The following is a 6,097-nucleotide window of genomic DNA, read 5'->3' as shown; positions in this document are numbered from 1 at the left end:
TTTTCTCAGTATGATATTAACATCTTAGTCTTCACATTGTTTCTGATACTTATGCATTGTAGTGTCAATAAAGAGCAGATCAGATGAAAATCTTTCCTTTTTTTGACAGCTGGAGGTCAGATTTTAAAACAGAGGGGGAACAAACAAAAATCAGCAAATAACAAAAGGATGTGACAGGGACCTTACTAAGTAGCTAGTTCAGTATTAAGCTATAAAGTGGACTCTTCAAGATTATATATGGCATTCTAAGGTCCTAAAATCAATAAATGGTTGGGCATGGAATCAGCTGGCGCCCTAGGGACAAAAGAAAAATGATACAAAGGTTGGTTTAAAGGACCAAAATACAATAGCAGCGAAAAGAACTATTATGTTCAAACATCTGAACCTCTTACATTACACAGGCTATAAGACTTGCCTGAATTAGTACCACATTTACGTTCATAACTAGACTCCTGCACTATAGCAACTTGCACACCAGATGCTGGGACTGGGTTCGGTTAGCCAGTTTGCTGTAAGGGTGAGTGGCCTTACTGGTCACATAAGGAGAGGTAAGCAGGGCTTCTTCACCCACTCCTCCAGGATTCCTTGCATTTCCTCTCATCAGTGTGACAGAACAGCCTAGTGGAAAGCTGCCATCTTTTTCCTCCAGCAGTTGCTGCTTTCTGGTAGGCACGGTGAATTTGGCAGTCTACCAACACCACCTCGGTCAGCTGTACTGCAAGTTTTCTGCTTCCAACAGGCATTAAGAGTAGATGGTGAGCTTGTCTGTGTAACCCAGGTGTGTCAGTAGCTGAGCTCTCTGAGGTGAAGTCTCTTACATCAACCCACACTAATATTTAAATAGAATACCCAGCATCTTCCTTGAGACTCTCCTGATTAAGGTTTAGACAGAGCAGTGACTGTCATCAAAGTGGCTTAATCCTGTATCTCTTTGTCAACACTGGAGAATGATGAGGTGCAGCACTGATCACTCTGCTTGGCTGATGTTATGCATCCCTGTGTTATGCACCCCTCCTTGAAAACTTTAATTGCAGCTCTTCTAGTTCTAGATACAAAATCTCTGATCTATGTTAAGCAGTGAAAGGCCAATAGCCACATAGCCTTTCAGTACATACCCATTTATTTGTGCACAATTACATTTTGATTGCTAGCAGTTAGCTGGGGTTTCATCCAGGCCATGGGGATTTTGAATTTCTCTCACTTTTTAATCAAACCATTATAAGTGCCCAGTCAAACACCAAACAGCAGTCATTGCATCAATTTTATTTGCTTTATCAGCCAAACCTGTAGTCTCAGTCAAACAGCTATATCAAGTTACCATATGCAAGATAACACTTTACCTCTCTGGCAGTGTAGATAGACCTTGAAGTGAGTGTCAGTCACGTATGCTTTAGAAATTCATAAAGTGCCCAACAGTTAATTAGAATCAGGATCGTAAATCCTTCATCAGACACAATTGGGTCAAGATGTGCACTGGTTTTCAAAGACAGAAAAAACCCGTAGTTTTTAATGAAGTGAAGAAGGATGGTATGTGTTCATTGCCTTTACAAATCAACTCACTTTGTAGGTGTGTAACTTCAGACCCTCTCATTGTGATCTCCACTGGTTACTTCACTTTAGAAAACTGCTTTTCTGTTTAAACAGGTGTTCCCATGTTGGCCTCCTAGCAGAGCAGCTTGTCCTTCTCTGCACAATCCTTCAAGGAGAAGCTGGTGGCAGCCATGCCCATAGCCTCTGGCAGTTCTCCACTGCTTCAAGTCCCCCGTGTGCTGCCTGTCCCCCCTTCACTGGCAGCACAGGAATCAAGAAAGCACCTTTGGACAACACAGGAAAATCCACAACAAAAAACTTTCACTCTTAATTACTAGCTTGTGTCTCTGTGGATCTGCCTTTGTTTTTTAAAATATAAATTATGATTAAAACTAGCTATTTACAAAACCATAGAAGTGAAGGGCAGCACAGCTTCATGGAGTCCACAGCTGGACTGAAAATTCTGCATCAACCTCTTAGTGGAGATTAGTAATTATTTTTTCATTACAAGCCTGATCTTGTTTCTTCTGTGCAGTCTCTGACACAAGACGCATTTCCTGAAGAAAGGTTGGAAATTAATTTGACAAGACATTTTTGAGTTCTAGGACTTTGAATGGAAGTATGTTTTTAATTTGGGAGAAAGTCTAATATTTTTGAAGTTTTTTTTTTTTAAAGGGCTTACAGTTTTCAAATGTGTTTCTTATTAGTTCTTCATAAAAGTAACACTCAGCATAACTTTAAAATTCTGGAACCCTTCACTATTGCTGATGGAGAGGGTCCTGCTCTGAGTATACATTTTTGCAAATGATGCAAACTCTGTGATGTGATCATAGAGTGTTCACAAAGATAGAACACTTGTCAGACATGCTATATATGAATGACTGAGTGGGGCCAAAGCAGGAAATTTCACATCATTAACAGCCAACATTTAACTTGAATCTTTCCTACTACTTGTCAAATATTATTCCACAGTTCTGAGGCCGTTTTTTTGCACTTCCATCCTAAACTTTCTCATACAGGTGTTTTGTTTGCTTTTTTTTTTTAAAAAGTGGAAGTTCCCCTCAGCTGTGTAATTTTCTTTTGATAGTGGTAAATTACAAGCTTTGAGCACTCATCAGAGTTTAGATTTGCTTCTACAACAGCTCTACATAACGGCAGAGTACCCTTGCTGAGTTAATAAAAACAACACCAAAAGGACCATCATGAACAAAGCTCTTTTTAAGTGCTGCCAGATACAAACCAAGAAAGCTTCCACCAAAAGCCACTTGAAATGCATTATTAACTTGTTAATAGCAAGCAACCATTGCCGTCTGCAGAGGTGACTACACTCTGGATTGTAATGTGCAGCTGCCTAGGCATACAATGACCTTCTGTCCCCAGTCCTCCACCTCCTGCACATGGTTTAAATACTTCAGTTGCAGCTGTTCAAGAGGAGGAAGAGCTAGTTCTAAGAAGAACAAACCACAATTATCCTCAATAAAAATAATGCGCGGTTAAAAATAAGCCAATAGAATGAAGGAAGCAGCATATTGTATTTTTATGGTTATTGTTGTAACGTTAAGTATGAAAGAGTGATTGCAGTCTTTTGGTCTCAGATCAAAAGTCCGTTTAGCCCAGCACTGCTTCTGGTAGTGGCAAAGCAGGTGTGGAGGGAGGACAACACACATACAAAAAACCCATGTCTGATAATCTACATCGGATATCTGGTAGGTGCCAGGTGGGGTAATTACCTCTCCAGGGACAGAACTGGATTTTCATTCATCAGTGTAAAATATGGCATCACTGAACCGATCTGCTAAATCTAGGAAGGACTTTGTCATTAGGAATTTTTTGTTGTTGTTGTTACAAAAGCATAGTTTCTTTTTATAACATGTTGGGATTGCTGAATCACAGGCAACCCAAGTAGTAAAATAGAGTTCTGCGAACACACACACACAGAGACACACACACACAGAGACACACAGAGACACACAAAAAGAAAGTATCTTTAAGGAAGCAGCTCCGTCCACCAATTTAAAAGGGATCTTTTTTCTTCTAACTTTAATCTTTTACTGCCTGGTTGTTTGGTCACTATTATGAGAACTACCAGGAAAAAAGAGAGAATTATTAGATGAAGTCCATTAGATATAATGGACTGAAGCTTACTCTCTTCAAAATGAATGGGACGTGTTTTTGGTGAAGAGTCGTGACTCTTTCCTGCAGAGTAAAACAACATAGCTTTAAGTGAAGTTCCAGATATACCCTGCAGGCATTTGAAAGAGGAAAAAAGTAAACAATGATACAGTTTGTGATAGAAAGCATAGTGCAATGCTTTGAAATAAATTAAAAAAGGAGTATTGTGAGGCAATCAAATTCTGACCATCTCTTTCTGTAGTGAGGAATTTATAACTCATTATGGTTAAAGGGAAAATATAATTTTTGGTTTTAGGCCTATGAAGCTAGCCAAAAAAAATGTAATTAATTCCATACCCATCACTTCCTCAGCTTCACATTTTCTTGATACAAGTCCTGAAAAACTCTAAAGGAAATGTTATGGCCTATAATACAGGATTAAGGGGTCCCTGAGCTGTAGCAATTTCACTTATTCCCTAGGTACTGTTGGGTACATTGGTGGATTTTTTTCCCTTTATATACTCCCCAAACACAAATATTTATGTTTGTGTCTGACCCAAACTGTGCTGCCTTTTATAATTGCTTTTACAGACCCTGCTTTACAGGTCTGGGTGCAGAAATTCCAGGGATATTTAATTGTTTTCTAATACAATCACATTATTGTTGTTGTAATACAGTGTGCCCAGACAGTGTAAACTCTCAGCGTGATTGGAAGTGGTGAACCTGAGTGTCTTTGTGCTTAATCTAGAATGAAATTTCCTTGACTGAATGTATTTACTTCCATTGTAGTGAGCAAAAAAAAATCAAAATCCAGACATTTGAAAATAAGCTGACAGAATTGATTCAAATCAAACTCCTGTCTTCTAATCCTGCTTTTCAAGAATTGGTGAACTAGCAACAATTGATCCTCTGTTCTTGCATTCTAGTCAAATTAAACTTAATCTTAAACTCACCTTTATAGCTAAATTTAAGTTGGGCTTAAACTCATCAAGTGTTGACTAAGATAATCTTGCAGGTTCTCACTAAATTGCTGAGCATAATTGAATACATGGCCTGTAATAGAAGAACTGTAGTTTGCATTTTTAATTAAATGAATTCTCATGGATTTAAAATAAGCATACTCTGTTTATGCTGATATTGCTTTGAATATTCTGGCAATCCAGCTGTACAACTGAAGGATTTACTGATTTTACAGGAAAACACAAGGCCAAGGTCAAGCCAAGTTCTAAACATTGAGTCATGCAATTCTTGGTTACTATGCAAGGTTTCTTCAAAATTTAATCCACTGGCCATGAATACGTCTTTTGATCTATCAGTGTTTAGTATTTTGGTGGAAATATTTTGTATGATTGGAGCTGGTAATAATAAAAATGTCCCTCCCAGAAGTAAAAAGCATATGCTCTGAAAAGACAAATTAGACAGACAAACAGATTCTAGGTTTTGTTAAGTGATTCACTAATTCACATAATTGTCCGTATCTGCATTTTGGGTCCGACTCTACAATAGCAACCCTAACTTCCTGTAAAACCTATGGGAATTGTGAACCCTGATTAGGGAATCATTATCCTGTTTTACTCAAACATAAGAATTAGGAGGTAATCGATGGACTTGTCGGGTAGGAGATATAAAATGAGACACAGCATTTTTTTTTCATACAGAACAAATAGGCACAATTTTTAAGAGCCAGTCTGACAACTGCTACAATTTAAACATGACTAGGGTTTGCTGGAGTTTACCAGATCACAGAGGCAGCATGTTTCAAGGGAGCACCCTTGAATTAGGATGCAGGAAGAGCATATGCAGGGGAAGAGTACCAGGCAAGCAGGCCATTGTAGGCCCCTTTTTTGCGCCTTGTTCTGCAAGTGCAAAGCAGGACTTTAGCTGAACTCTTAGGCCCATACTTGTACTGTGGCTGCTGTTTTCCAAGTGCACGACTGCAAAGCTGGAAATCATGAATTGCTATTGACTGAAATGAAATGAACACAGTCAGTACCGGTATCTTTTTGTTCCCTTCTATAGCAGTTCTTTTTACCATTTACTGTTGCTTTTTGAGCTCTGCTCACTTCACTGTGTCTCAGGGCTGAAATGCGCTCCATTTTTACATTTTTTTCTCTCTGTAGCCACAAATCATGATCATACTGCTTTTTCTTCTACAAGATTCTCAAATTATTTCTCTGTCTGGTCTAAGGGAAAAAAACACTTTACCCCAGTCCATACCAAAATCCCCTTGAATTTTAATGGATCTAGAAATTCACATTAACTTTGATATGCTTAACCACAGCAGGGTACTTAACCGTATACATTTAGGTAGCTTCATTGAACTCAAGGGGACTAATCTAACTGTACAGACCTTGCCACAATTTTCCTTCCATTGGTATATTTTTAAAGTATTCTGCATATTTTACATCTTCCTGTCAAGTGTTCAGTGTTAGTCATTATTGCAGAGGAATTGCAG

This window comes from Buteo buteo, chromosome Z, assembly GCF_964188355.1.
Source record: "Buteo buteo chromosome Z, bButBut1.hap1.1, whole genome shotgun sequence".
Taxonomy (NCBI): domain Eukaryota; kingdom Metazoa; phylum Chordata; class Aves; order Accipitriformes; family Accipitridae; genus Buteo; species Buteo buteo.
This window is presented reverse-complemented; position numbering follows the sequence as displayed.